The sequence below is a fragment of the Salmo salar genome, chromosome ssa04 (genome assembly GCF_905237065.1).
Source record: "Salmo salar chromosome ssa04, Ssal_v3.1, whole genome shotgun sequence".
NCBI classification, from domain to species: domain Eukaryota; kingdom Metazoa; phylum Chordata; class Actinopteri; order Salmoniformes; family Salmonidae; genus Salmo; species Salmo salar.
The window spans coordinates 32,398,826-32,420,039 of NC_059445.1; positions in this window are offsets into that span (position 1 = coordinate 32,398,826).

Consider the following 21,214-nt stretch of genomic DNA (forward strand, 5'->3'; position numbering starts at 1 on the left):
CTCAAATGCATTCGATGAAACAGAGCTACAATTTACTAAATTACTATTCGAAAACATTTTTAAAATGTAATATTGTCATTCTAAGATTTATAGATGAATATCTCTTGAAAGCACCTGTAATGCCAGATTTAAAATTAACTTTACTGGGTAATCATACTTTGCGATGAAAGGGGATGCGATACTCTGAAAAATAGGCTAACGTTACAGGTCAGCGCCATCTTGGAACAATCGCATATCACATCTAGTCTTGTATACTATTGTCAATAATCCCTTACCTTTGGTTGTCTTCATCAGAAAGCACTTCCAGGAATCCCAGGTCCACAACAAATGTATTTTTGTTCGAAAAAATTACTCCTTCATGTTCCAAGAGCTTGTTCTTGTTAGCGCGTCAGAAGGCTTATCCAAATGCTTCGTCGGCCACGGGACAGCCATTTCGAGAAAATGCATTTTTTTCCCATTTAGGTTCATTCAAACATGTCAAACGTTGTATAACATAAATCTTCAGGGCGTTTTTCAACAAGAGAGCCAATAAGATTCGAGGGGGACGATTGCATTGTGTTTCCAAACGTTTCGAAAGGGGAAGGTAACCAGGGGCGCCGGCGTCATAATGGTGATGGCCCTCTCCGTGTGATCACGTTCCACAGCGTCTCATTCATTCAGTTTTAACAGTAGAAGGCTCAAACCACTTTGTGAAGACTGGGGACATCTAGTGGAAGCAATAGGAAGTGCTCAATGAACCATAGCTCACGGTGTGATTAATAGGCAATGTGATGAAGTTGAGTTCGCAATTCAGAATTCCACTTCCTGTTTCCATCTGTCTCGGGGTTTTGACTGCCATATGAGTTCTGTTATACTCACAGACACCATTCAAACAGTTTTAGAAACTTTAGGGTGTTTTCTATCCACAAGTATTATTTATATGCATATCCTAGCTTCTGAGTTTGAGTAGGAGGCCGTTTAAAATGGGCACGAATTTCTTTCAAAAATTGCTTTAGCGCCCCCTTTCCTAAGGGAACGCCAAGAGGTTAAATCATGCAAAAACTGTCACAATGGGTGGCTTGTGGATTCCGAAGAGTCAGGCGCAGGAGACAGAAAGATTCCGTTAATGAATTTAATAAAAATATCCACAAGGAAAATATGCAAGGTATGGAGTGCAAGGTGTGCAAAAGTAACGCACCACCCTTAAAAGAACGTACGCTATTCCCAAAAGGAATAGCGTAACTCCAAAATATACAGAACCACATGAAAAACACACCCTGACAAACGAACAATCCCGCACAAACAACAAACCTAACTAACTTGCCTAAATACCCCTCCCCACTAACAACTAACACAAAACAGGTGCGCAACTAACCTAGGCCTAACTAACAGAACGTGAAACATAAATCGATGGCAGCTAGTAGGCCGGCAACGACGACCGCCGCCCGGGCGAGGAGGGGTGCCACCTTCCGTAGGTGTCGTGACAGTACCCCCCCGACGCGCGGCTCCCGCAGCGCGCCGACGCCGGCCTCGAGGACGCCCCGGAGGACGAGGTGCAGGGCTATCCGGATGGAGGCGGTGGAAGTCCTGGATGAGCGTAGGGTCCAATATGTCCCCCACCGGTACCCAGCATCTCTCCTCCGGGCCGTACCCCTCCCAGTCCACGAGGTACTGCAGACCCCTCACCCGGCGCCTGGAGTCCAAGATGCGCCGGGGGCCCCTCGATGTCCAGGGGGGGCGGAGGGACCTCCAGCACCTCATCTTCCTGCAGCGGACCAGCTACCACCGGCCTGAGGAGAGACACATGAAACGAGGGGTTAATACGATAATAAGAAGGAAGTTGTAACCTGTAACACACCTCGTTTATTCTCCTCAGGACTTTAAATGGCCCTACAAACCGCGGACCCAGTTTCCGGCAGGGCAGGCGGAGGGGCAGGTTCCGGGTTGAGAGCCAGACTCTCTCCCCTGGGGCAAACACTGGAGCCTCACTGCGGCGACGGTCCACGCTCTTTTTTTGTTGTCCTCTGGCCCGTTCCAGTCAAATCAAAAATCAAATCAAATTTATTTATATAGCCCTTCGTACATCAGCTGATATCTCAAAGTGCTGTACAGAAACCCAGCCTAAAACCCCAAACAGCAAGCAAAGCATGTGAAAGAAGCACGGTGGCTAGGAAAAACTCCCTAGGAAAAACTCCCTAGAAAGGCCAAAAACCTAGGAAGAAACCTAGAGAGGAACCAGGCTATGAGGGGTGGCCAGTCCTCTTCTGGCTGTGCAGGGTGGATATTATAACAGAACATGGTCAAGATGTTAAAATGTTCATAAATGACCAGCATGGTCAAATAATAATAATCATAGTAGTTGTCGAGGGTGCAACAAGCACGTCCGGTGAACAGGTCAGGGTTCCATAGCCGCAGGCAGAACAGTTGAAACTGGAGCAGCAGCACAGCCAGGTGGACTGGGGACAGCAAGGAGTTATCATACCAGGTAGTCCTGAGGCATGGTCCTAGGGCTCAGGTCCTCCGAGAGAAAGACAGAAAGAGAGAAAGAGAGAATTAGAGAGAGCATATTTAAATTCACACAGGACACCGGATAAGACAAGAGAAATACTCCAGATGTAACAGACTGACCCTAGCCCCCCGACACATAAACTACTGCAGCATAAATACAGTGACTCCTTAATGGCGTTCCAGGTTTCCCTTGAGCGCTGGACCCAGTCTTCCACCACAGGGGCTTCCATCTGGCTCTAATGCCAGGGCCCCAGGACCGGCTGATACCCCAACACACATTGGAAAGGTGACAGATTGGTTGAGTAGTGGCGAAGAGAGTTCTGAGCTAACTCGGCCCACGGCACGAACCTCGCCCACTCCCCTGGCCGGTCCCGGCAGTAGGACCGCAGAAACCTGCCCACATCCTGGTTTATCCTTTCCACCTGCCCATTACTTTCGGGGTGAAAACCTGAGGTCAAACTGACCGAGATCCCAGTCGCTCCATAAATGCACGCCTCACCCGGGACGTGAACTGGGGACCCCGATCCGAAACGATGTCCTCAGGCACCCCGTAGTGCCGGAAAACGTGGGTGAATAGTGCTTCCACGGTCTGCAGGGCCGTAGGAAGACCGGGTAAAGGAAGTAGACGGCAGGACTTAGAGAACCGGTCCACAACGACCAGGATCGTGGTGTTGCCCTTGGACGGTGGGAGATCAGTGAGGAAATCCACCGCCAGGTGGGCCCAGGGTCACTGCGGAACCGGGAGGGGCTGTAATTTCCCTCTAGGCAAATGCCTAGGAGCCTTACTCTGGGCGCACAATGAACAGGAGGAGACATAGCGCCTCACGTCCCTCACCAAGGTGGGCCACCAGTATTTCCCACTAAGACCACGCACCGTACGCTCAATCCCCGGGTGACCCGAGGAGGGTAGTGTGTGCACCCACCGAATCAATCGATCGCGGACACCAAGCGAGACGTACTTACGACCCACGGGACACTGAGGAGGAGTGGGTTCCGCCCGTAACGCCCGCTCGATATCCGCATCCACCTCCCAGACCACCGGTGCCACCAGGCAGGAGGCTGGAAGTATATGGGAGTGGGCTCGGCGGACGGTTCCTCAGGGTCATGGAGACGAGACAGTGCGTCGGCCTTAGTGTTCCGGGAACCTGGGATGTACGAGATTGTGAACTGAAATCTCATAAAGAACATTGCCCACCTGGCTTGACGAGGGTTCAATCTCCTCGCCGCCCGGATGTACTCCAGGTTACGGTGGTCGGTCCAGATGAGAAAAGGGTGACGTGCCCCCTCAAGCCAATGTCTCCACACTTTCAGGGCTTTTACCACAGCCAGCAACTCCCTGTCCCCCACGTCAGAGTTACACTCCGCTGGGCTTAACTTCTTAGAGAAGAAAGCGCAGGGGCGAAGCTTCGGTGGCGTGCCCGAGCGTTGTGATAGCACAGCTCCCACCCCAGCCTCGGACGCATCCACCTCTACTATGAATGGCAAAGAGGGATCCGGATGCGCCAACATCGGCGCATCGGTGAACAGAGCCTTCAGCCGACTAAAGGCCCTGTCCGCCTCCGCCGACCACCGCAGCCGCACCGGGCCCCCCTTCATCAGTGAGGTAATGGGAGCCGCCACCTGCCCAAAACCCCGGATAAACCTCCGGTAGTAGTTGGCAAAACCCAAGAATCGCTGCACCTCCCTCACCGTGGTGGGAGTCGGCCAATTACGCACGGCCGAAATGCGGTCACATTCCATCTCCACCCCGGACGTGGAAATGCGATATCCCAGGAAAGAGACGGCTGGTTTGGAAAACTCACATTTAGCCTAAATACCCCTCCCCACTAACAACTAACACAAAACAGGTGCGCAACTAACCTAGGCCTAACTAACAGAACGTGAAACATAAATCGATGGCAGCTAGTAGGCCGGCGACGACGACCGCCGAGCGCCGCCCGGGCGAGGAGGGGCGCCACCTTCCGTAGGTGTCGTGACAAAAAGAAAGTGTTGAAGAAGAAAGTAAAAGTGCAATATGTGCCATGTAAGAAAGCTAATGTTTAAGTTCCTTGCTCAGAACATGAGAACATATGTTGGTGATTATGTTTGGTAAGAAGTTTTAGGTTGTAGTTATTATAGGAATTATAGGACTATTTCTGTCTATACGATTTGTATTTCATATACCTTTGACTATTGGATGTTCTTATAGGCACTTTAGTATTGCCAGTGTAACAGTATAGCTTCCGTCCTGGGCTCGAACCAGGAACACATCGACAACAGCCACCCTCGAAGCGGCGTTACCCATGCAGAGCAAGGGGAACAACTACTCCAAGTCTCAGAGCGAGTGACGTCTGAAACGCTATTAGCGTGCACCCGGCTAACTAGCTAGCCATTTCACATCGGTTACACCAGCCTAATCTCGGGAGTTGATGGGCTTGAAGTCATAAACAGCACAATGCTTGAAGCATTGCAAAGAGCTGCTGGCAAACGCATGAAAGTGCTGTTTGAATGAATGCTTACGAGCCTGCTGGTGCCTACCATCGCTCAGTCAGACTGCTCTATCAAATCGTAGACTTAATTATAACATAATAACACACAGAAATACGAGCCTTTGGTCATTAAAATGGTAGAGTCCGGAAACTATCATTTCGAAAACAAAACGTTTATTCTTTCAGTGAAAATACGGAACCATTCCGTATTTTATTACTGTTACATTTTACAATGTAACAGTAATATTTAGACTTAGGGATGCCATCCGTTAGATAAAATACGGAAGGGTTCCGTATTTTATCTAACGGATGGCATCCCTAAGTCTAAATATTACTGTTACATTGTACAACCTTCAATGTTATGTCATAATTATGTACAATTCTGGCAAATTAATTACGGCCTTTGTTAGGAATAAATGGACTTCACACAGTTCGCAATGAGCCAGGCGGCCCAAACTGCCGCATATACCCTGACTGCTTGCACGGATTGCAAGAGAAGTGACAATTTCCCTAGTTATAAGAAATTCATGTTAGCAGGAAATATTAACTAAATATGCAGGTTTAAAAATATATACTTGTGTATTGATTTTAAGAAAGGCATTGAAGTTTATGGTTTGGTACATTGGTGCAACGACAGTGCTTTTCTCGCAAATGCGCTTGTTAAATCATCACACGTTTTTCGAAGTAGACTGTGATTCAATGAGAAATTAACAGGCACAGGCATCGATTATATGCAACGCAGGACACGCTAGATAAACTAGTAATATCATCAACCATGTGTAGTTAACTAGTGATTATGTTAAGATTGATTGTTTTTTATAAGATAAGTTTAATGCTAGCTAGCAACTTACCTTGGCTTCTTGCTGTCCTCGCATAACAGATTGTCAGCCTGCCATGCAGGCTCCTTGTGGAGTGCAATGTAAGGCAGGTGGTTAGAGCGTTGGACTAGTAACCGGAAGGTTGTAAAAACGAATCCCCGAGCTGACAAGGTAAAAATCTGTCGTTCTGCCCCTGAACAAGGCAGTTAACCCACCGTTCCTAGACCGTCATTGTAAATAAGAATGTGGTCTTAACTGACTTGCCTAGTTAAATAAAGGTGTAAAAAATCAACAACAAAAAAATCGGCAAATCGGTCATTACCGATTGTTATGAAAACTTGAAATCGACCCTAATTAATCGGCCATTCCGATGAATTGGTCGACCTCTACTTTAAACAGCTTGTAAAATTCCAGAAAATTATGTCATGGCTTTAGAATCTTCTGATAGGCTAATTGGAGGTGTACATGTGGATGTATTTCAAGGCCTACCTTCAAACTCAGTGCCACTTTGCTTGACATCATGGGAAAATCAAAAGAAATCAACCAAGACCTCAGAAAAGAATTATAGACCTCCACAAGTCTGGTTCATCCTTGGGAGCAATTTCCAAACGCCTGAAGGTACCACGTTCATTTGTACAAACAATAGTACGCAAGAATAAACACCATGGGACCACGAAGCCGTCATAACGCTCAGGAAGGAGACGCGTTCTGTCTCCTAGAGATGAACGTACTTTGGTGCGAAAAGTACAAATCAATCCCAGAACAACAACAAAGGACCTTGTGAAGATGATGGAGGAAACAGGCACAAAAGCATCTATATCCACAGTAAAACAAGTTCTATATTGACATGACCTGAAAGGCCGCTCAGCAAGGAAGAAACCAATGCTCCAAAACCGCCATAAAGAAAGTCTGACTACGGTTGGCAACTGCACATGGGGACAAAGATCATACTTTTTGGAGAAATGTCCTCTGGTCTGATGAAACAAAAATTGAACTGTTTGGCCATAATGATCATCATTATGTTTGGAGGAAAAAGGGGGAGGCTTGCAAGCCGAGGGAACACCATCCCCTCCTGCACCAGTCCCTGCTGCAGGAGGGACTGGTGCACTTCACAAATTAGATGGCATCATGAGGCGGGAAAATTATGTGGATATATTGAAGCAACATCTCAGTCAGGAAGTTAAAGCTTGGTCGCAAATGGGTCTTCCAAATGGATAATGACCCCTAACATTCTTCTAAAATTATGAAAAAATGGCTTAAGGACAACAAAGTCAAGGTATTTGAGTGGTCATCACAAAGCCCTGACCTCAATCCTATATAAAATATGTGGGCAGAACTGAAAAAGTGTGTGTGAGCAAGGAGGCCTACAAACCTGACTCAGTTACACCAGCTCTGTCAGGAAGAATAGGCCAAAATTCACCCAACTTATTGTGGGAAGCTTGTGGAAGGCTACCCGAAACGTTTGAACCAAGTTAAACAATTTAAAGGCAAATACTAATTGAGTATATGTACATTTCTGACCCACTGGGAATGTGATGAAATAAATAAAAGCTGAAATACATGATTCTCTCTACTATTATTCTGACATTTCACACTCTTAAAATAATGTGGTGATCCTAACTGACCTTGACAGGGAATTTCTACGAGAATTCAATGTCAGGAATTGTGAAAAACTGAGTTTAAATGTATTTGGCTAAGGTGTATGTAAACTTCCGACTTCAACTGTATATTTGATTGTGTCTCACAGTACACGATCACACATTTTGGTACTTGTTTTTATATGTTAACATACAATAATATTTATGTTCAACCAAATAGCGGAATGAGCTTGAGCAAAGAGCGGGATGAGGCACAGGTAGCATTTGAGGACATACTTCGAGAAATCTATCACACAGCATTACAATTTCAACATGTAGCTGTGAGTGATATTTCTTCACGTTACCCCAGTATATTTTTAGGGCAGTTGAATTGTGGGTACATACCACAATGTTGTTGTGTTGTAATTTTAATTACAGACAGATTAGTCCCTGTGCCCAAAGAATCGACGGTAACCTGCCTAAATGATTACCTACCCATAGCACTCACGTCGGTAGCCAAGTGCTTTGAAAGGCTGGTCATGGCTCACATCAACAGCATCCTCCCGGATACCCTAGACCCACTCCAATTCGCATACTGCCCCAACAGATCCACAGATGACGCAATCTCAATCGCACTCCACACTGCCCTTTCCCACCTGTACAAAAGGAACTTTCCATACCCAAAGTTTCCATTCACCCTTAAATGACCCCTAACATATACATTACTTATACATGTAAAGTAATCAATATGTTCTAATATGATGACAGGAATAAGTATATTACAAGCCAGAATCCAACAGGTAGAAAAGTACATGTTTCTCTGTCTCTCAACTTCATAATTGCATTGATGTCAGTGTAGTCATGTTTGTAACTTGCCCTATGTTTGACAGCCACACTTCAGGATAGTCAGACAGGGCATCTCCAGAAGAAGATTGAGGGGCTTTACCTCAGTGTGAAAACAGAGAAAACACTACCTCTACCATTAGACAGGATAGTCAGACAGGACAGACAGGTCTTTACCTCAGTTTGAAACAGAGGAAACACTACCTCTACTATTGACAGGTAAGGCCCAACAACAATATGACCTCAAACACATTATTAATCAAGCAGTAAAACTGATTTGTGAAAGAAAATGCATTAGTCATACACATCAGACCTTGTTTATGATCAAATGTAGGCATGCTATTAATTGATCTAATGTAAAACATTTCATTAAACTGAGAAATGACATGACCATAAACAGCAGAGTACCTTGTGAACCACAACTCTGCGTGCCCTTTATAATGTTATACCTGCATGACAACAAATGCTTTAGAAATGAATTAATTGCTTTGTACTCTCTTTGTTTATGCCTCTATAGTAGCTCTGTAACTTATAGTCATGCAATATATCTGAATCTACAGTCCGTCTAATCACCCCATTTATTCAGACAGCAATAAGAGGAGGCATCAGATTCTGAGAAAAATTGTTGAGGACAAGGCAGCCTTGACAGCTGCCATTGTTCAACTTCACAAGCAGCAGGCAGAGTTTAGGCTCCCCACAGTGGATGAGCTGATCAATACTGACAACTTTGTGTGGTCATGGGAGAGACTTGGCACCAGTAAGTTTATGATTGCAGAAGGTATCTGTTGTGATTGAATTTTTACATTCATTTTAGGCTGCAATCATTTCTATTGTTCTGTTATATACCTCTGTGAGTTTACATTTCACAGGCAACAGCCATCTTGCCATCCAAGAGACACTCTTCGACAGACGGATGTTGGTGAACAGACTGCAGGAGGAAGAGAGGATCCTGGTGCAGGAGATGAAGAGGCACTTGGGGAGCCTACAAAGAGCCACAGGAACTCTGGAGGCACTGTCCCTACAGCTGCAAGATCAGAGTAAGTTGAGGTTTATACTATCTTTGGACTGAACTTTTTGTCTGGCTTTACAAATACCCTTCACACTATTTTGTGTAATGGAATTGTAAATAATTTACTGCTTTACATGTCACTTTTAGGCAATGCAGAGGAAGGGAGGAATGGCCTTCTCTGCCACCTGAAGAGAAGATTGAGTGAACTGACACAAGACCAAGTCAACACAAGGAATACCTACCACAATCTGATTCTGGGAGAAGGGGATATTTTTGATGACTCTGATGTAGATGAGAACTTAGATGAAGATAGAAGTCCTATTGCTGAGAGCTCAGATGACGACTACTATGCTTTCTGAAATCATACACCACCCCTGCCTCTTTTTCTCGGTTTCTCTCTCTCCCGCAGGAGAGGGAGAAGGCCGCCTCCACCTCCCTCAAGAGCAGCCAGGTCCCCCGACGTTGACTCCTGACCCCTCACCTTCTGAACCCATCCAGGGAAATGTTCTGTTGCCCAACCCATATATTTTAGCAGTGCATTGTACCCTACACCATAATTTACAATGGTAGGACATAGTGTCTCTTTCCATGTGTCCTATTGAAGCTTACTGGCTGATGAAGTACAATAACGTATTCCTATTTACAGCAGCATATGATTTGATAGTTGTTTTACCAAACTTCATTGATGTAAATGAATATATTCAAAGGTCTAAAAAAATATAGCATTTTACAGTATACAGTTCACAAACTATAGCCTAGTAAGATAGGCACCTGGCACAATGCTGATTAATATACAGTGCTTTCAGAAAGTATTCAGACCCCTTGACTTTTTTTTATAGGTTTTTTTCCTCATCAATCTGCACACAATAGCCCATAATGACAAAGCAGTAACAACTTTTTAGAATTATTTAAAAATTAAATCAGAAATATCACATTTACATATAAAGGGTGTAGAATGTTTAAATAGTATATTTTTGAGGTTCTCAAGGCTCCAATATCAAAATAAAACAGTATGTATAAACATTTACATACATACACTTGTTTTCTGCCATGAAGCTCTATACATGGAATCCTACAATTATAGTTTAGTTTTTTTGTAGCTCAGACAAATATACTGCTCCAAAAAATAAAGGGAACACTTAAACAACACAATGTAACTCCAAGTCAATCACACTTCTGTGAAATCAAACTGTCCACTTAGGAAGCAACACTGATTGACAATAAATTTCACATGCTGTTGTGCAAATGGAATAGACAACAGGTGGAAATTATAGGCAATTAGCAAGACACCCCCAATAAAGGAGTGGTTCTGCAGGTGGTAACCACAGACCACTTCTCAGTTCCTGCTTCCTGGCTGATGTTTTGGTCACTTTTGAATGCTGGCGGTGCTTTCACTCTAGTGGTAGCATGAGACGGAGTCTACAACCCACACAAGTGGCTCAGGTAGTGCAGCTCATCCAGGATGGCATATCAATGCGAGCTGTGGCAAGAAGGTTTACTGTGTCTGTCAGCGTAGTGTCCAGAGCATGGAGGCGCTACCAGGAGACAGGCCAGTACATCAGGAGACGTGGAGGAGGCCGTAGGAGGGCAGCAACCCAGCAGCAGGACCGCTACCTCCGCCTTTGTGCAAGGAGGAGCACTGCCAGAGCCCTGCAAAATGACCTCCATGTGCATGTGTCTGTTCAAACGGTCAGAAACAGACTCCATGAGGGTGGTATGAGGGCCCAACGTCCACAGGTGGGGGTTGTGCTTACAGCCCAACACCGTGCAGGACGTTTGGCATTTGCCAGAGAACACCAAGATTGGCAAATTCACCACTGGCGCCCTGTGCTCTTCACAGATGAAAGCAGGTTCACACTGAGCACATGTGACAGTCTGGAGACGCCGTGGAGAACGTTCTGCTGCCTGCAACATCCTCCAGCATGACCGGTTTGGCAGTGGGTCAGTCATGGTGTGGGGTGGCATTTTTTGGGGGGGCCGCACAGCCCTCCATGTGCTCGCCAGAGGTAGCCTGACTGCCATTAGGTACTGAGATGAGATCCTCAGACCCCTTGTGAGACCATATGCTGGTGCGGTTGGCCCTGGGTTCCTCCTAATGCAAGACAATGCTAGACCTCATGTGGCTGGAGTGTGTCAGCAGTTCCTGCAAGAGGAAGGCATTGATGCTATGGACTGGCCCGCTCGTTCCCCAGACCTGAATCCAATTGAGCACATCTGGGACATCATGTCTCGCTCCATCCACCAACGCCACATTGCACCACAGACTGTCCAGGAGTTGGCGGATGCTTTAGTCCAGGTCTGGGAGGAGATCCCTCAGGAGACCATCCGCCACCTCATCAGGAGCATGCCCAGGCGTTGTAGGGAGGTCATACAGGCACGTGGAGGCCACACACACTACTGAGCCTCATTTTGACTTGTTTTAAGGACATTACATCAAAGTTGGATCAGCCTGTTGTGTGGTTTTCCACTTTAATTTTGAGTGTGACTCCAAATCCAGACCTCCATGGGTTGATAAATTGGATTTCCATTGATTATTTTTGTGTGATTTTGTTGTCAGCACATTCAACTATGTAAAGATAGAAGTATTTAATAAGATTATTTCATTCATTCAGATCTAGGATGTGTTATTTTAGTGTTCCCTTTATTTTTTTGAGCAGTGTATATTTGGGATGATTCAGACATATTTTGTGCAATATTATAATGATATTGGCGAATATATTGATAAAAATCCGATTAGGGTTAGAAAAATAAACTACAAAATGTCTGCATATTGTACTTCACAACTTATCCGGTTTAGGGAAGAAAATGTGTTATTATTTTTGCATATATTTGTATTTTTGTATTATAGAAATATATGCCAAAGCAGCAGCTACTCTTCCTGGGGTCCAGCAAAATTAAGGCAGTTTATACAATTATAAAAACACGCTATACATTCACATATTTTACGACACATTGTGTGCCCTCAGGCCCCTACTCCACCACTACCACATGTCTACAGTACTAAATCCATGTGTATGTATAGTGTGTATGTGTCACGGCTGTCGTAGAGAGGGGACCAAAGCGCAGCGTGGTAAGTGTTCATATTATTTACTAAACAGTGAAACACTATAACAAAGAAACAAAACGAAAAGCCAAACAGTTCCGTCAGGTAACGAATACAAAACAGAAAATAACTACTCACAAAACACAGGTGGGAAAAGGCTGCCTAAGTATGATTCCTAATCAGAGACAACAATAGACAGCTGCCTCTGATTAGGAACCATACTCGGCCCAACACAAAGAAATACAAAACATAGAATGCCCACCCCACACCCTGACCTAACAAAATATAGAAATTAACCGTCTCAGGTCAGGGCGTGACAGTACCCCCCCCCAAAGGTGTGGACTCCCGGCCGCAAACCTGAACCTATAGGGGAGGGTCCGGGTGGGCATCTATACTTGGCGGCGGCTCTGGTTCGGGGCGTAGCCCCCACACCGCCCGCTGATCCCCCCGCTTCTGTGTCGCCGGAGGAACCAGACCGTGGATCATCGTCGGAGGCTCTGAACTGCCGACCGCTGCTGAAGACTCCGGGCTGCAGGCCGTCGCTGAAGACTCCGAACTGCAGGCCGTCGCTGGAGGCTCCGGACTGGGGAGTGTTGCTGGAGGCTCCGGACTGGGGAGCGTTGCTGGAGGCTCCGGACTGGGGAGCGTCGCTGGAGGCTCCGGACTGGGGAGCGTCGCTGGAGGCTCCGGACTGGGGAGCGTCGCTGGAGGCTCCGGACTGGGGAGCGTCGCTGGAGGCTCCGGACTGGGGAGCGTCGCTGGAGGCTCCAGACTGGGGAGCGTCGCTGGAGGCTCCAGACTGGGGAGCGTCGCTGGAGGCTCCGGACTGAAGAGCGTTGCTGTAGGTTCCGGACCGGGGACCGTCGCTGCAGGCTCCGTGCCATGGATCATCACTACAGGCTCCGGGCCATGGATCATCACTACAGGCTTCGTGCCATGGATCATCACTACAGGCTTCCTACGTGGAGCTGGAACCGGTCTCACCGGACTGGAAAGACGCATGGAAGATTGGGTGCGCAGAGCAGGCACAGGGTATACTGGGCCGTGGAGGCGCACTGGAGGTCTGGAGCTTAGGGCTGGCACACCCCGTCCTGGCTGGATGTTTATTTTAGCCCAGCGAGGGCGGAGCGCTGGCACAGGACGAACTGGGCTGTGCAGGTGAATGGGGGGTACCGTGCGTAGAGCTGGCGCAGGATAACCTGGGCCGAAGAGACGCACTGGAGACCAGGAACGCTGAGCCGGCACACTTCTTCCTGGCTGACGGCCCACTCTAGCACGGCAACTGTGAGGAGCTTGCACCGAGCGCACCAGGCTGTGAGTGCGCACTGGCGACACAGTGCGCATCACCGCATAACACGGTGCTTGCTCGGTCACTTGCTCCCAACGGTAAGCATGGGGAGTTGGCTCAGGTCTCAACCCCGACTTCACCAAGCTCCCCGTGTGCCCCCCCCCCCAATGTTTTTTTTGCCGCTGCCTCTCAGGCTTCCGTTGTTGCCGTGCTTGTTCCTCATAGTATCGCCGTTCCGCTTTCGCTGCCTCTATCTCCTCTTGCAGATGGCAATACTCCCCAGGCCTTGTCCAGGGTCCTGCCCCATCCAGGATTTCCTCCCAGGTCCAGTTCTCCTGACCACGCTGCTTGGTCCTTTGGTGGTGGATAGTTCTGTTACGACCGTCGCAATGAGGGGACCAAAGCGCAGCGTGGTAAGTGTTCATGTTATTTATTAAACAATGAAACACTATAACAAAGAAACAAAATGAAAAGCCAAACAGTTCCGTCAGGTAACGAATACAAAACAGAAAATAACTACCCACAAAACACAGGTGGGAAAAGGCTGCCTAAGTATGATTCCTAATCAGAGACAATGATAGACAGCTGCCTCTGATTAGGAACCATACTCCGCCCAACACAAAGAAATACAAAACATAGAATGCCCACCCCACACCCTGACCTAACAAAATAGAGAAATAAACTGTCTCTCTCAGGTCAGGACGTGACAGTATGTTATTGTGTGCGTGCGTACGTGCGTGCGTGCGTGCGTGCGTGCGTGTGTGTGTGTGTGTGTGTGTGTGTGCATGTGTCTGTGCCAATGTTTGTGTTGCTTCACAGTCCCCGCTGTTCCATAAGGGTTTATTTTAATCTGTTTTTTAAATCAAATTTTACTGCTTGCGTCAGTTACTTGATGTGGAATAGAGTTCCATGTATTCATGGCTCTATGTAGTACTGTGTGCCTCCCATAGTCTGTTCTGGACTTGAGGACTGTGAAGAGACCTCTTGTGGCATGTCTTGTGAGGTATGCATGGGTGTCCAAGCTATGTGCCAGTAGTTTAGACAGACAGCTCGGTGCATTCAACATGTCAATACCTCTCATAAATAAAAGTAGTGATGAAGTCAGTCTCTCCTCCATTTTCAGCCAGGAGAGATTGATATGCATATTATTAATATTAGCTTTCTGTGTACATCCAAGGGCCAGCTGTGCTGCCCTGTTCTGAGCCAAGTCCTTTTTTGTGGCACCTGACTACACGACTGAACAGTAGTCAAGGTGCGACAAAACTAGGGCCTGTAGGACCTGCCTTGTTGATAGTGTTGTTAAGAAGGCAGAGCATTGCTTTATTATAGACAAACTTTTCCCCATCTTAGCTACTACTGCATCAATATGTTTTGACTATGACAGTTTACAATCTGGGTTACTCCAAGCAGTTTAGTCATCTCAACTTTCTCAATTTCCACATTATTTATTACAAGATTTAGTTCAGGTTTAGGGTTTAGTGAGTGTTTTGTTCCAAATACAATGCTTTTAGTTTTAGAAATATTTAGGGCTAACTTATTCCTTGCCACCCACTCTGATGAATTTGTAAACATATGATTTCATAAAAAACGGATATTGCATAAGCAAACGCAAACGTGATTCAAATTACAGACAGATACAGCTACAATAAATGATGAATACTGTAAAGAAGTAATAATATAAATCTGACAGGATCACATGATACCCTTACTACAAAGGAGTGTCAATGTCACGTGACGTCACGCGACATAACCGTACAAGAAGAATACAGCAGTGACCCAAAACACAAAGACGACATAGAGATGTCTGTTCGAAGTGCATGTTTACCATTCTCCCTCTTTATTATGTCAGAGACTTAGTTGTTGTTATGATCATAACCTGTAAAATGTCTAACTGTAATAATAATACAAGCAATTGCGAGCTTTACTAGCTGTTAATAACTTATGTCGGAGAGTTAGGTCAGGTATTACGTTACAGATCACGACATCCTAATCTGACACTTACAATGCACCTGTTTATCTATCATAGGCCCCAACTAGCACCATCTCTGGGTTGGCATTATGCCCATTACCTCAACATCTTCTTTTTCATATAGAATTAGCACGAGCTCTTCATACCTTTTTAATACTACAGTGAAAATACCTATTTGTCAACACTTTTTTTTATACTAAAATTAATTGTCCATCTCTTAAGGCACCTCTGGGATGTTGGGCACCTCTGGGAGCCTCAGGACCTCTCCTGGCATCTCTGGGATGTTAGGCACCTCTAGGAGCCTCAGGGCCTCTCCTTCCTCTGCCACATCTTTCTGAAATTGTGGTGGCACGGTCGGCAGAGATAACTGCCCTGATGGGGTCTTCCCCGTCTCCTCATTATGTGTCCTGCCCACACCATCCAGAGGATATTCACAGTCTTCCCATGTGGCCCTCCTGTGCCCTATTCTCTCCTGAACTGCACATATGTCCCTCCGGTTCCTTCGATACTTGTGGCCCTTTACTAACACTTCATATGACCTTACGCTGATGTGCCCTATGTATGTGACAAATCTCCATGTGGCATCCCTGGCTTGAGGTGACAGGAGCACTCTGACAGCTTGGCCTTGTTTAATTACAGGCAGATTTTTTGCATGCTGGTCATAGTAATGTTTTGACTTGTCCTGACGTGCATGCTTGTGTGTCTGAACATCCCTAATGACCTTTGGTGCGAGGAGCTTGGGAGTTGTTGGCAACAGAGAGCGAGTGCGTCAAGACAGGACTGCTGCCGAAGCCCTCTGTGGGGGTATTTCTCCATGCCAAAATCGCTTGCCACACATCTGTGCCTTCCTGCAATGCTTTGTGATGGGAGTCTTTGCTATTTTCACTGCTGAATTCACCTTACCATTACTCAGACTGTGATAGGGTGAGGAGGTCACATGTTGGAACTCCCAGGCTTTTGCAAACATAGCAAAGTCTTGACTCATGAACTGGGGACCATTATCCGTAACTACACCACTGTCAGGTATGCCATATCTGCTAAACTGCTGCTTACAACAGTCGATCATGCAAGCACTGTTATGTCAATCACTTTCTCCACCTCCCAAAAATCTGAATAGTAGTCCACTATAATCAGAAAAGGAACATTCGTGACTGTGAACAGATCCATTCCCACTTTAGACCAAGGACGTGCTGGTACGTCATGTGGGTGCAGCGTTTCCTTTTGCTGCTTAGGTAGATTAGCATTACATATGCTGCACACAGCCACAAAATGTTTAATTTCTTGAGTCATGTTGGTCCAGAATACTGAGTCTCTGGCTTTCCTGAGACTGGCTTCGACCCCTGAGTGCCCTGCATGGATACGAGAGAGAATCATTAGGCATAGAGTTTCTGGCACTACCACCCTGTCGTCTTTGTAGACGACCTCTTCCTGCATTGTCAGTTTGTCTCTGCGTGTCCAGTAGTCCCTCAACAAGATGGGCGTACTCTTTCTTGTGTCCGGCCAGCCTCTTAGGATAAAAGACTGAAGCATTCGAGAAGTCTTGTCCTCTGCTGAATGAGCTTTAATAGCATCCCGTGTCTGCGGGGAGAAGTTTTGATCAGTATCATGGTTCACATCTTCAAACTCAGCCTGTAAAGCATATACTGTCTCATTTATCCAATATCATGGGTGACTAGTTGTTGTTAGTGCTGCCCTGGACAAAAAATCTGCAATGTGAAGCTCTATTCCTTTCTTGTATACTACCTATAGTTGATAACGCTGAAGCTTTAGCATCATCCTCTGTAGTCACTTAGGGGCAAGACAGAAGAGGTTTTTGAAGATAACCTCAAGCGGCTTGTGATCAGTGTGCACCGAGATAAAGTCCCTACCATAAAGGCATTGATCAAAACGGTCACTATGGCTAGGCAGTCCTTTTCAATTTGGGCATATCCTTTCTCCGTGGGTGTCAATGTCCTTGAAGCAAATGCAATGGGCTGCCCCTGCTGCAAGAGTGAAGCCCCTAGGCCTTTGTTACTTGCATCACATTGTAGGGTCACTTCTTCAGAGAGGTCATAGTACCTCAGAAATTGGTTAGTTGCTTACCAATTTCTTGATTTGCTCCAATGCAGCATCATGTTGAGGAAGCCATGCCCACAGTACAGCTTTATTGGTCAGCTGACGTAATGGCTCAGATATGTCAGACAGAGGAGGTAAGAATTTGGCTAAGTAATTTACAAACAAGCAGTCGCTGCACTGCCTTAGCGTCTGTAGATGGCGGCATTTTCTGTACTGCCTCCACCTTCTTGGGGTCTGGCTTCAGGCCTTCAGCTGTCAAGAGATGTCCCATGTATGTAATACTTGTGAGCCTGAGCTTAACTTTTTCTTTATTCAGCTTTAGATTCATCTCCCTTGTCAGGTTGTGGTCATGGTCCTGCACTGCTTCTTCCATTGTATCCCAGCTGTAGGACGTCATCAGCTATGACGCTTATTCCTGGCAGTTCCTGGCAGTCCCAGTGCATCATGTTGCCTTCACTGATATTCCTCTGCAGATGGTTTCACTCCAAAAGATAACCTTGTCTACCAGTATCTACCATTGGGGGTCCAAAATGTGGTGAGGTAACTACTCTCTCCATCCAAACGTACCCATTTTTTTCATCCCTAACAGAAACGATTTTCACTTTTAACAGGCTTGGCAGTACATCTTCAATGGCAGGCATTTGGTAATGTGCCTACATACGGCTTTGTTCAGGGCACTTGGATCGAGGCAGACTCTTATTTTGCCATGCTTTTCCACCACAACCATGTTGCTTATCCACTTAGTAGATTTGGTGACCTTCGTAATGACATCCTGTTCCTCCATTGAATCAACCGCCTTTAGTATCTTTTCTTTCAGTGGAATGGGGATTCAGCGAGGAATCTGTTAATAAACTGGTCTGACAGACTCATCCACCACCAGGTGGAGCTCACCTGGCAGCGCCCCCGTCCCATCAAAAACATCCTCAAACTGTTTCAGTATTGCATCTGAGGTGTTCTGAGGTGTGCTGACATGCTGCTGCAAGGTTTTCACCTGCTGAAAAGAGAGGCTGGTGCAAGGTTTTCAGCTGCTGAAAGGAGAGGCTGCTGCAAGGTTTTCACCTGCTGAAAAGAGAGGCTGCTGCAAGGTTTTCACCTGCTGAAAGGAGAGGATGGTGCAAGGTTTTCACCTGCTGAAAGGAGAGGATGGTGCAAGGTTTTCAGCTGCTGAAAGGAGAGGCTGCTGCAAGGTTTTCACCTGCTGAAAGGAGAGGCTGCTGCAAGGTTTTCACCTGCTGAAAAGAGAGGCTGCTGCAAGGTTTTCACCTGCTGAAAGGAGAGGATGGTGCAAGGTTTTCACCTGCTGAAAGGAGAGGCTGCTGCAAGGTATTCACCTGCTGAAAAGAGAGGCTGCTGCAAGGTTTTCACCTGCTGAAAGGAGAGGATGGTGCAAGGTTTTCACCTGCTGAAAGGAGAGGTTGCTGCAAAGTTTTCACCTGCTGAAAAGAGAGGCTGCTGCAAGGTTTTCACCTGCTGAAAAGAGATGCTGCTGCAAGGTTTTCTCCTGCTGAAAGGAGAGTCTGCTACAAGGTTTTCACCATTTGGAACTTTAGCATATATGTTTCCCCATCATGATTGGCTGGTAGTTCCCACTCCCTACTTGTATAATAACTGAGCCATCGTACAGCCTTAGCCTTGCCTGCATTGAACAAACACAAGTGCTCTTGTTGAGAAGTGTTCTGGTGGTGTGCTGTGATGCCAAATATAACAGCAGCTTTGGCCAACACGATTACATTATGCTTTATTTCTCTGCTATCTACCACTGTGGATCCTTGTGAACGCTATGATAGATAGTTCAAGTGATTACGAATATGGTCATTATACCTCTGAAATCCTCCATACTCGTCTCTGTAGCCAAGTATATTAACAGTTGAACGTTGCTGTTGCCTAAAATACGGGACCTGTTCAGCAGGGCTCAACGTTACAGAACGGTCACGTAGAAATGTTTTGTGTAGAGGCAATCATGTCAGCGGTACAAACAATAACACTTCAAAATAGACTAGGAACATACCGATTAAGTATGAATTTTATTGCCAGCTAATGAATGTATGCCATTTACATATTTTAGCAGTTTATTGACCTGAGAATTGTTCATGTTACTGAACTACATTTTTATATATTAATTTAACTCTGGAGATCCCTTTGTTCGCCACAGAATTGGGGAAATCTGCTTTTAGTTTTTTTTGCCCCTTATGTGTGGAACAATACACAGAATTCCTTGCAATTAGATATTCTGGATCCTTAAATTAATGATTAGAGACTTTTATGTTACAGACTGCGATTGCTTTTCTTAAATATGTTTAATGTGTATTATGGGTTTTATTATAGTGTGTTTTATTTGTAATGTACCAAACCAGTCAAAAGTTTGGACACACTGTAACGATCGTCTGGAAGAGGGGACCAAGCGCAGCGTGGTAAGTGGTCATAATGATTTTTAATGATACACTTCAAAAAACAAACAGGGAAAACAAAAGCCAACAGTTCTGTCGGTGCAAACCACACAACAGAAACAACTACCCACAAAACCCCAAAGGAAAACAGGCTGCCTAAGTATGATTCCTAATCAGAGACAATGATAGACAGCTGCCTCTGATTAGGAACCCTACTCGGCCCAAAACAAAGAAATACAAAAACATAGAAAAAGGAACATAGAACGCCCACCCAATGTAACACCCTGGCCTAACCAAAATAAAGAACAAAAAACCCCTCTCTATGGCCAGGGCATTACACACACCTACTCATTCAAGGGTTTTTCCTTTCTTTTTACTATTTTCTACATTGTAGAATAATAGTGACCAAATTGAAACTATGAAGTAACACATATGGAATCATGTATTAACCAAAAAAGTGTTAAACAAATCAAAAGATATGTTACATTTCAGATCATTCAAAGTAGCCTTCCTTTGCCTTGATGACAGCTTTGCACACTCTTGGCGTTCTTTCAACCAGCTTCATGAGGTATTCACCTGGAATGCATTTTAATTAACAGGTGTGACTTGTTAAAAGTTAATTTGTAGAATTTCTTTCCTTATTAATACGTTTGAACCAATCAGTTGTGTTGTGACAAGGTAGGGGTGGTAAACAGAAGATAGCCCTATCTGGTAAAAGACCAAGTCCATATTATGGTAAGAACAGCTCAAATAAGCAAAGAGAAATGACAGTCCATCATTACTTTAATAAGACATGAAGGTCAGTCAATCCGGAAAATGTCAAGAACTTTGAACGTTTCTTCAAGTGCAGTCGCAAAAACCATCAAGCGCTATGATAAAACTAGCTCTCATAACGACCGCCAAAGGAAAGGAAGACCCAGAGTTACCTTTGCTGCAGAGGATACATTTATTAGAGTTAATAAATGCTTCACACAGTTCAAGTAACAGACACATCTCAACATCAACTGTTCAGAGGAGACTGCGTGAATCAGGCCTTCATGGTCAAATTGCTGCAAAGAAAACACTAGTAAAGGACACCAATAATAAGAAAAGACTTGCTTGGGCCAAGAAACACGAGCAATGGACATTAGACTGGTGTAAATCTGTCCTTTGGTCTGAATTTGAGATGTTTGGTTCCAACTGCCGTGTCTTTGTGAGACGTAGAGTAGGTGAATGGATGATCTCTGCATGTGTGCTTCCCACCGTGAAGCATGGAGGAGGTGTGATGGTG